Below are 12,077 nucleotides of genomic sequence, written 5' to 3' on the forward strand. Positions count from 1 at the left end.
CTTCTCCTCCTCCCAAAACGTGTTCCTCTGCCTCCTGCATTCTTTATCTCACGTAGGGACACCATCTACCTGTCCAGATTCTTGTCCTCCATGCCTCTGCCTCCGGCTTGCCAGCTTTACCTTCTAAGTAATATTGTTCTTATCATCCTCTACTCACCCTCCTCCCTGACATTGTTCATCTTTATCACGTTCCACCTGGAATCACTCAATAGTTCCCTCAGGAGCTTCTAGCATCAGGCTCACCACCCTTCAGTGGAACCGTCTTACTGCCTGGTCTTTTCATTTCCCTCATTTCAAATACCTCTCATCCTCGTCCAGTCCAGTCTCCTTACAGCATGATCCTTACATGATCCTTACATGATCTCCTTACAGCATGATCCTTAAGTCCTTCTACACCTCACCTTGTATTATTATTACTTACTTCTTGTGTTTCTCAGCTCCCACCATGGTGTTTTACATCTTTGGGTCTCTTTTGCTCTTCCTACATGGAATGCCAATCCTCTCTGTGACTAAGCCCTACTCCTTTAAAAACTCAGGTCTGGTAATAGCCAATGATGCAATACAAGAAAAAGAAATTAGGAGTATAAAGTTGGAAATGATATTATACTCCAGGAAAACCCAAAACAATCAATAGAAAAATTACTATAAGCAATAAGAGAATTCAGTAAGGTAGTCTGATCAAAATAGTACCCAGAAACATCCATCAAATAGGGAACGGAATGTTTCAATACATTATGGTACATCCATATAGTGTGATGTTATGGTATAGTAAAAGAGAATGAGGACACTCTCCATATCCTGACATGGAAATATGTCTAAGATATGTTGTTTAAAAAAGTTGCTTTACAATGTATATAATATGCCACCTTTGTGTAAAGGAGGAGGAGGGATAAATATATTTGTGTAAGGAAACTCTTGAATGATAACAAGAAATTATAAAAGTTTTTGCTTTTGGACAGGGATAGTGGAGAGGGTTGGAAGTAGAGAGGACAGTATATGGCCAAGACTTTCCACTGTATATTTTATGTTGTTGAGTTTTGAATTAGATGAGTTATTTAAAAGACTTAAAACAAAAACGAAATAAAAACCAAAAACTCAAGCAGCACCTCTGTTCCTTTATGTCCCCTTCATACGAGAGGAAGTCCAGTGTGGTGGCTGGGAGCAGAAGCGTGGCATCCCGCAAACCTGGATTTAATCCCATGGCTCCACTTACCAGCTTTTTGACCTTAGGAAAGTCATGTATTCTCTGAGTCTCAATTTCCTCCTTTATAATTTGGGAATAACAACCCTCAAAACAACCCTTTTAGATGAATATTAAGTGTGATAATGTTTGTAATGTAATTAACACAATGCTTTATATAAAATCAGCACTTGACATTTTATACATACATATTTACATATACCTACATATGTGTGTTTGTGTATATAAATGTATACACACACACACACACACACACACACACACACACACACACACAGTTGACCCTTGAATAACATGGGGGTTAGGGGCGCTGAAACCCCATGCAGTCATAAATCCAAGTACTGCTCTCTCTGCCTCAAAAACAAAGGAATTGATAAATATCTCACCCAGGGGCAGAAAGTTGAAACAGTTTGGATAGAATCAGGACTCAAACCCTAGTTCCGTTCATTCCAGATACTGTGATCTCCAACTGAAAGCAAACTTGTCCCCATACTTTATTTTGAGATCTGTAAAATGGCCATAAAAAACAAACTTAATGGTGACCAAAGGGGGAAGGGGGTGGTGGAGGGGTAAATTAGGAGTTTGGGACTAGTGGATACAAACTACTATGTCTAAAATAGATAAACAACAAGGTCCTATTGTATAATACAGGGAACTATATTCAATGTTCTATAATAAACCGTAATGGAAAAGAATATGAAAAAAACATATATATATATATATAAAACTAAAACACTTTGCTGTACATTAGAAACTAACACAACATTGTAAATTAACTATACTTCAATATAAAATTTAAAAAATAAAGGTCTTTAAAATGAAAATACAGGTGTTATATTTATTGGAAAAAACTCCATGTATAAATGGACCCTTGCAGTTAAAACCTGTGCTGTTTAAGAGTCAACTGTATACACACACACACACACACACACGCACGCACGGATACAGATATAAATACACACCTATATGTTCCAGGAGAAGTATAGTTCATGCTACAGCTTTACTTCACAGGGCTCAGACGTTCTTTCTCTCTTCAGGATTCAGACAGGTAAGAAGTAACTTGGAGTTTCAAAACAGGTGCTGCAAACTGGAAGCCAATAGAGGAAATGTTGCCCGTGAAAACGTGTTATCAGACTCACATAATGTTTTCAGAATCAGGACATTTTACACACAAATCAGGGTTTCTGGCTTCTTAGAAAAATTAAGGCATATGGCAATTACAGGGCCCATATTCCAGCTTGTCCCCAGGAGACAGTGCTGTGTGTCAATGTCCCCTTTAGACAGGCTGAACTCTCATTTCACCACAGGCCCCCAACTTCCTACCACTCACCACCCCCCGTCCTCACCAGTCCCATTTATATTACTTCTCTTTCCCACATGGGCATTTGAATTGATGACTTCTTACTTAAAATGTTATTTTTCTCTCATATTTAGGCATCTATCTTTCACATTTAAATAACAGGTCTGCTCTGAACCCACTTCACGTAAGTCAGATTACTGGATTAGCACATCGTTTTACCCTTAGATTGTATTATAAATGGCAATGCTCTCCTAGAATGCTATATTAAGTTCTCAGGGTGATGAATGTTCTGTCTGTTGCATGCATATTCATTTCCCTTCCAACTCATTTCCTTGTCTTAGAGACATTTGTTAGTGTGTTTTGATAGGTGTCTTGGGGGAGTTACTAAGATAATGTGAAAACCGATCCTGAAGAAACTTTCACTTAGGTTTTGTTTGGCAGTTTCTTCTTTTAGGTTTGCTTGTTGGTTTACTTCTCTGAATTTTAGATTCTCCTGCAATTTCTGACCTCCAGGCAAAGGTGGATGAATGCAGTTCTGAAATGGTAATGAGATAAAGGCTTCATCAGAATTAACAGGTGAGAGAGAAGGACACAGCTGCTCCAGGGAGAGCCACCCTCGTCTGAGGAAATCAAGGGCTTCTCTCAACAGGAAGCTTTTTTTCTTTTTTCTGTTCCTCTTCTCTTCTTGATCTCATATAGTCTAACTTTAGAGATGACTTTTTTCTTTTCTGAGCTAAAGGATGAAAATGGAAGACTCTTCCTACTCCCATATCCAAGAACTGAAACTCACCGTATTTATCCCAAATATCTCCTTTGATTCTTCTCCCAACGTGGGCTAATGACTACTTTGTAACATGCTTATATTTCCTATAGCTGCTACATATTTGTTGACTTCCAACATGAACTACTTCAGTACCTCTTGTATTCCTGCCATTAGGATAGCCACAGAGAATATATGTGTGAACCAAGGATAATGTCAATCTGTAAGAACCATCACCTCAAACTCTTGGAATTTTCACTCTGAAATCCATGTAAAGGGGACAGATTGGTAACAAATCCACAACACAATGGGACAGATGCCATGGAACAGATATGAACAGAATACTGTGAGAACACCAGGGAAGGAATAAAGTATTCTGCCAGGTTTGCCAAGAGAAGCTTCTTGGGGGAAGGTTAACAGGATTTCAAAGTATGACCAACAGTTTTGCCAAACAGATTAAGAGAGGTGGGTACTCCAGGCAGAGGAAAGAGCCCATGTAAAAGTCCCAAGTCTTGACAGGCACATAGCCTGTTGAGGAAACAGTGGGAAAGCTAGTATGGCTAAACTGGAAAGTAAATAATACCAGGGCATTTGCAACAGTCCATTATAGTAAGAAATGAGCCTAAACTCAGGTGCTGGTGGAATGGATGGAGGAGAGGGGCTAACCTCAGGATACAGGTGAGAGAGGAAGGGGCAACAGGAGTTAAGGGTAACTGAAGTTTCCATCTTGGGAGTATCTCTGTACTCTAACACCATCACCAGAGGAGGAAAACCCAGGAGTGGGCAGGTCTGGGGTCAGCCAGCAGGGTTTGGATACCGTGACCCCATTGAATGACCTCTGTGGCTAAATCCAAATGGATGTTCTTCATTTTCGTTTTCCAATGTGACTTTTTCCCTCTCTTCTGTGAATTTTTTTCTATTTCCTAAGACATCACTCTCCTGAATTTCCTCTTACCTATCTGATCCCTCCTTCTCAGGCATGCAGAAGAAAAGGGGTGTTTGAAGGAGGTTATCTGTGGTTGGCTACTGTTCCTATCTCTTGTCCACACTCTCACTATGGTAATTTCCCATTTCATAGCTCCTCAATTACTACCTATGAACTGGTGACTTCTAACTCCAAGTCTGCATCCTTCATCTCTCTCTGGGTTCCAGACCTTTTTGTGCAACTGCCTACTGAACATTTCCACCTGGGTGTCCTGTAGGCACCTCAAACTCAGTGTCTGAAACTACACTCTCATCTTCCCAAGCCAAACCTGCTCTCATGTATGTCTCATCTCAGCAAGTGACCCCTCTATCCACTTGGTTACCCAGGCTCCTCTCAATTCTAAGTTCCACTGGACCATGTCCATCTTGGTTACCACTAACATAGTGAGTGGCCCACACATAGCAGACATGTATTGGTATAACAAATGAAGGAGGCAGATTGGCTCCTTAGGTTTCTGAGTTTTGTCAATCCTCCTGGAATAAAAGTCATTCTCTACCCTCCTCCCAACCCACATTGGTCTGAATTAATCAAAGCAAGCACCATTTGCTTCAGAAAGACTTCCCTAACTACCACCCCACATCCCTCCAAGATCTGCTAAGTTCCATAATTTCCTGCATACATCCTAACCATAGCTCAGAGCATATGGCTTCCATGCCGAGTTCATCCACCAGCTCCCTAAAGGATGAAGCAGGTATCTTCGTAATATCATAGTGCCTACTTGCTTGATGGAAGGAAGCAAAGAAGGAAAGACAAACTGATAGGAATTCTGTGAGAGACATCCAAAACATATTTTAAAATGAATGTGGGGCTTGGAAGAAATCTGTGACAGACAGGGATGTGAATTATCTATGGTGATGCCACTGGGGTGATTGCTTTTGCCCTGGAAGATGTGTGAGGGACGAACTCTCCTATGTCTATAGGAGCTGAGATGGAAGTTGGTCTCTGGTATAAGGTACCAAAGAGTAACAAGGACTCGCATGAACGTCCTTATCTAAAGGGGAAAAGCCAATAATTGCTATGTGGAAGTGCTGGCCCACTGTAGTCAGATCTTCTGATATTTTTCCAAAAGAAGTCAGAAATCTATATTTTTGGATGAATGAAAAATCTCCTACATTTTAAATGTTGGTCAAACTAAACATTAGGCCAGATTCAGGCCTTGGCTTGACAAACTGTGACCTTTGGTACAAAACACTGAGGAATGTTGACTTCTAAACTATCAAATTGTGTATATATTGACAACGAAACAGAGGTCACAATTCGAAAGAGGACAGTAAAAAAGCAAATGAGGAAATGTATCTATAAGAACACCCTCATCAATCAGTAGCTGAGTTAACTTAGGAAACACATGTTTGAAGAAAGTGGAAATTTTATAGCGGGAGCCATCAGGTAAAGAATATTGAATCAGGTTCTTGATTTGATTTTGGAGTAGAAATCAGCTGTGTGTGAAAGGGGTCCAGTACTAAAAAACAAGGGATTTGTCCAATAGTGGCAGACAGTATTTTAGGTCCTTGTGGTATATTCTCAGCTATAAATACCATGCAGAAGAAGCAAACATCATAGAAGCCAAATATGAAAATGTGTCTAAGTCGATGAGCTCTCTGCTCATTTCAGGGATGAAATGCACAATTTGGGAAAGTGATTTTAATTAAGAATTGGACTGGATTTTGTTCAAGATGGAGGAGTAGAAGGAGGTGCTCTCACTCCCTCTTGCGAGAACACCGGAATCACAACTAACTGCTGAACAATCATCGACAGGAAGACACTGGACCTCACCAAAAAAAACACCCCACATCCAAAGACAAAGGAGAAGCCACAATGAGAGAGGATGAGGGGCACAATCACAGCAAAATCAAATCACATAAATGCTGGATAGGTGACGCACAAACTGGAGAACATTTATACCACAGAAGTCCACCCACTGGAGTGAAGGTTCTGAGCCCCACGTCAGGCTTCCAAACCTGGGGGTCTGGCAACGGGAGGAGGAATTCCTAGAGAATCAGACTTTGAAGGTTAGCGGGATTTGATTGCAGGACTTTGAGAGGACTGGGGGAAACAGAGACTCTACTCTTGGAGAGACTGAATCAGACCTACCTGCTAGTGTTGGAGGGTATCCTGCAGAGGTGGGGAGTGGCTCTGTCTCACTGTGAGGACAAGGACACTGGCAGCAGAAGTTCTGGGAAGTACTCCTTGGCGTGAGCCCTCCCAGAGTCCGCCATTAGCCCCACCAAAGAGCCTGGGTAGGCTCCAGTGTTGGGTCACCTCAGGCCAAACACCTAACAGGGAGGGGACCCAGTCCCACCCATCAGCAGACAAGCAGATTAAAGTTTTACTGAGCTTTGCCCACCAGAGCAACATCCAGCTCTACCCCCCACCAGTCCCTCCCATCAGGAAACTTCCACAAGCCTCTTAGATAGCCTCATCCACCAGAGGACAGACAGCAGAAGCAAAAAGAACTACAATCCTGCAGCCTGTGGAAGAAAAACCACATTCACAGAAAGATAGACAAGATGAAAAGGTAGAGGGCTATGTACCAGATGAAGGAACAAGATAAAACCCCAGAAAAACAACTAAACGAAGTGGAGATAGGCAACCTTCCAGAAAAAAGAATTCAGAATAATGATAGTGAAGATGATCCAGGACCTTAGAAAAAGAATGGAGGCAAAGATTGAGAAAACGCAAGAAATGTTCAACAAAGATCTAGAAGAATTAAAGAACAAACAAACAGGATGAACAATACAATACCTGAAATGAAAAATACATTAGAAGGAATCAGTAGCAGAATAACTGAGGCAGAAGAACAGATAAGTGACCTGGAAGACAGAATGGTGGACTTCATTGCTGCAGAACAGAATAAAGAAAAAAGAATGAAAAGAAATGAAGACAGCCTAAGAGACATCTGGGACAACATTAAATGCAACAACATTTGCATTATAGGGGTCTCAGAGGGAGAAGAGAGAGAGAAAGGACCTGAGAAAATATTTGAAGAGATTATAGTCGAAAACTTCCCTAACATGGGAAAGGAAATAGCCACCCAAGTCCAGGAAGTGCAGAGAGTCCCATACAGGATAAACCCAAGGAGAAACATGCTGAAACACATAGTAATCAAATTGGCAAAAATTAAAGACAAAGAAAAATTATTGAAAGCAGCAAGGGAAAAACGACAAATAACATACAAGGGAACTCCCATAAGGTTAACAGCTGATTTCTCAGCAGAAACTCTACAAGCCAGAAGGGAGTGGCATGATATACTTAAAGTGATGAAAGGGAAGAACCTACAACCAAGATTACTCTACCCTGCGAGGATCTCATTCAGATTCGATGGAGAAATCAAAAGCTTTACAGACAAGCAGAAGCTGAGAGAATTCAGCACCACCAAACCAGGTGGACAACAAATGCTAAAGGAACTTCTGTAAGTGGGAAACACAAGAGAAGGAAAGGACCTACAAAAACAAACCTAAAACAATTAAGAAAATGATAATAGGAACATACATATTGATAATCACCTTAAACATGAATGGATTAAATGCTCCAACCAAAAGACACAGGCTTGCTGAATGGATACAAAAACAAGACCCATATATATGCTGTCTACAAGAGACCCACTTCAGACCTAGGGACACATACAGACTGAAAGTGAGGGGATGGAAGAAGATATTCCATGCAAATAGAAATCAAAAGAAAGGTGGAGCAGCAATACTCATATCAGATGAAATAGACTTTAAAATAAAGAATATTACAAGAGACAAGGAAGGACACTACATAATGATCAAGGGATCAATCCAAGAAGAAGATATAACAATGATAAATATATGTGCACCCAACATAGGAGCACCTCAATACATAAGGCAAATGCTAACAGCTATAAAAGAGGAAATTGACAGTAACACAATAATAGTGGGGGATTTTAACACCTCACTTACACCAATAGACAGATCATCCGAACAGAAAATTAATAAGGAAACACAAGCTTTAAATGATACAATATAGACCAAATAGATTTAATTGATATTTATAGGATATTCCATCCAAAAACAGCAGATTACACTTTCTTCTCAAGTGCACATGGAACATTCTCCAGGATAGATCACATCTTGGTTCACAAATCAAGCCTCAGTAAATTTAAGAAAATTGAAATCATACCAAGCATCTTTTCTGACAATAACACTATGAGATTAGAAATCAACTACAGGGAAAACAACTTAAAAAGCACAAACACATGGAAGCTAAACAATACGTTACTAAATAACCAAGAGATCACTGAAGAAATCAAAGAGGAAATTAAAAAATACCTAGAGACACGTGACAATGAAAACACGACAATCCAAAACCTATGGGATGTGGCAAAAGCAGTTCTAAGAGGGAGGTTTATAGCTATCCAAGCCTACCTCAAGAAACAAGAAGAATCTCAAATAAACAATCTAAACTTAGACCTAAAGGAACTAGAGAAAGAAGAACAAGCAAAACCTAAAGTTAGCAGAAGGAAAGAAATCATAAAGATCAGAATGGAAATAAATGAAATAGAAACAAATAAAACAATAGCAAAGATCAATAAAACTAAAAGCTGGTTCTTTGAGAAGATAAACAAGATTGATAAACCATTAGCCAGACTCATCAAGAAAGAGAGGGAGAGCACTCAAATCAATAAAATTAGAAATGAAAAAGGAGAAGTTACAACAGACACAACAGAAATACAAAGCATCCTAAGTGACTACTACAAGCAACTCTATGCCAATAAAACGGACAACCTGGAAAAAATGGACAAATTCTTAGAAAGGTATAACCTTCCAAGACTGAACCAGGAAGAAAGAGAAAATATGAACAGACCAATCACAAGCACTGAAATTGAAACTGTGATTAAAAATCTTCCAACAAACAAAAGTCCAGGACCAGATGGCTTCACAGGTGAATTTTAGCAAACATTTAGAGAAGAGCTAACACCCATCCTTCTCAAACTCTTCCAAAAGATTGGAGAGGAAGGAACACTCCCAAACTCATTCTATGAGGCCAGCATCACCCTGATACTGAGACCAGAAAAAGATACTACAAAAAATGAAAATTACAGCCCAATATCACTAATAAATATAGATGCAAAAATCGTCAACAAAATACTAGCAAACAGAATCCAACAACACATTAAAAGGATCATATACCATGATCAGGTGGGATTTATCCCAGGGATGCAAGGATTCTTCAATATATACAAATCAATCAATGTGATACACCATATTAACAAATTGAAGAATAAAAACCATATGATCATCTCAATAGATGCAGAAAAAGCTTTTGACAAAATTCAACACCCATTTATGATAAAAACCCTCCAGAAAGTGGGCATAGAGGGAACCTACCTCAACATAATACAGGCCATATATGACAAACACAGAAAACATTCATTCTCAGTGGTGAAAAACTGAAAGCATTTCCTCTAAGATCAGGAACAAGACAAGGATGTCCACTCTCACCACTATTATTCAACATAGCTTTGGAAGTCCTAGCCATGGCAATCAGAGAAGAAAAGGAAAAAAAAAAGGAATACAAATTGGAAAAGAGGAAGTAAAACTGTCACTGTTTGCAGATGACATTATACTATACATAGAGAATCCTAAAGATGCCACCAGAAAACTACTAGAGCTAATGAATGAATTTGGTAGGGTTGCAGGATACAAAATTAATGCACAGAAATTTCTTGCATTCCTATACACTAATGATGAAAAATCTGAAAGAGAAATTAAGGAAACACTTCCATCTACCATTGCAACAAAAAGAATAAAATACCTAGGAATAAACCTACCGAGGGAGACAAAAGACCTGTATGCAGAAAACTATAAGACACTGATGAAAGAAATTAAAGATGATACCAACAGATGGAGAGATATACCATGTTCTTGGATTGGAAGAATCAATACTGTGAAAATGACTATACTACCCAAAGCAATCTACAGCTTCAGTGCAATCCCTATCAAATTACCAATGGCATTTTTTATGGAACCAGAACAAAAAATCTTAAAATTTGTATGGAGATACAAAAGACCTCATATAGCCAAAGCAGTCCTGAGCGGAAAAAACCGGAGCTGGAGGAATCAGACTCCCTGACTTCAGACTATACTACAAAGATACAGTCATCAAGAAAATATGGTACTGGCACAAAAACAGAAACATAGATCAATGGAACAAGATAGAAAGCCCAGAGATAAATCCACGCACCTATGGTCAACTAATCTATGACAAAGGAGGCAAAGATATACAATGGAGAAAAGACTGTCTCTTCAATAAGTGGTGCTGGGAAAACTGGATAGCTACATGTCAAAGAATGAAATTAGAACACTTATCATACACAGAAATAAACTCAAAATGGATTAGAGACCTAAATGTAAGACTGGACACTATAAAACTCTCAGAGGAAAACTTAGGAAGGACACTCTTTGACATAAATCACAGCAAGATCTTTTTTGATCCACCTCCTAGAGTAATGGAAATAAAACCAAAAACAAAGAAATGGATCCTAACGAAACTTCAAAGCATTTGCACAGCAAAGAAAACAATAAACAAGACGCAAAGACAACCCTCAGAATGGGAGAAAATATTTGCAAATGAATCAACGGAACAAGGATTAATCTCCAAAATATATAAACAGCCCATGCAGCTCAATATTAAAAAAACAAACAACCCAATCAAAAAATGGGCAGAAGATCTAAATAGACATTTCTCCAAAGAAGACATACAGATGGGCAAGAAGCACATGAAAAGCTGCTCAACATCACTAATTATTAGAGAAATGCAAATCAAAACTACAATGAGGTATCACCTCACACCAGTTAGAATGGGCATCATCAGAAAATCTACAAACAACAAATGCTGGAGAGGGTGTGGAGAAAGGGGAACCATCTTGTGCTGTTGCTGGGAATGTAAACTGATACAGCCATTATGGAGAATAGTATGGAGGTTCCTTAAAAAACTAAAAATAGAATTCCCATATGACCCAGTAATCCCACTACTGGGCATATACCCAGAGAAAACCATAATTCAAAAAGACATATGCACTCCAATGTTCATTGCAGCACTATTAACAATAGCCAGGTCATGGAAGCAACCTAAATGCCCATTGACAGACGAATGGATAAAGAAGTTGTGGTACATATATACAATGGAATATTACTCAGCCATAAAAAGGAACAAAATTGGGTCATTTGTAGAGACGTGGATGGGTCTAAAGACTCATACAGAGTGAAGTAAGTCAGAAAGAGAAAAACAAATATTGTATATTAACGCATATATGTGGTATTTAGAAAAGTGGTACAGATGAACCAGTTTGCAGGGCAGAAATAGAGACACAGATGTAGAGAACAAATGTTCAGACACCAAGGGGGGAAAGCGGCGAGGGGTGGTGGTGGTGTGATGAACTGGGAGATTGGGATTGACATGTATACACTGATATGTATAAAATGGATGACTAATAAGAACCTGCTGTATAAAAAAATAAATAAAATAAATTTTTTTAAAAAAAAATTGGACTGTTTTAAATTATATTAAAATTACTTTTACACTTTGAGCATTATAAAATACTACACAAACTCAGTACTTCATTAAATACTATTGTAAACCCATGAAGTGAGTTATTTTTATTCCCATTTTGCAGACTAAGAAACTAGTGTTCAGAAAGCTTCATTCATTCATTGATTCATTCATTCATTTGACAAATATTTATTTGATTTAATATGCTGGGCATACAGTGGTGAACAAAGCAGACAAAAATCCCTGCCCTCATGGAGCTACTAGTCCTGGTGAAACCAGGTAGACACAGAGACACAGTAAATAGCCTTCCTTTCAGACA

The sequence above is a fragment of the Phocoena phocoena genome, chromosome 3, assembly GCF_963924675.1.
Source record: "Phocoena phocoena chromosome 3, mPhoPho1.1, whole genome shotgun sequence".
Classification (NCBI taxonomy): domain Eukaryota; kingdom Metazoa; phylum Chordata; class Mammalia; order Artiodactyla; family Phocoenidae; genus Phocoena; species Phocoena phocoena.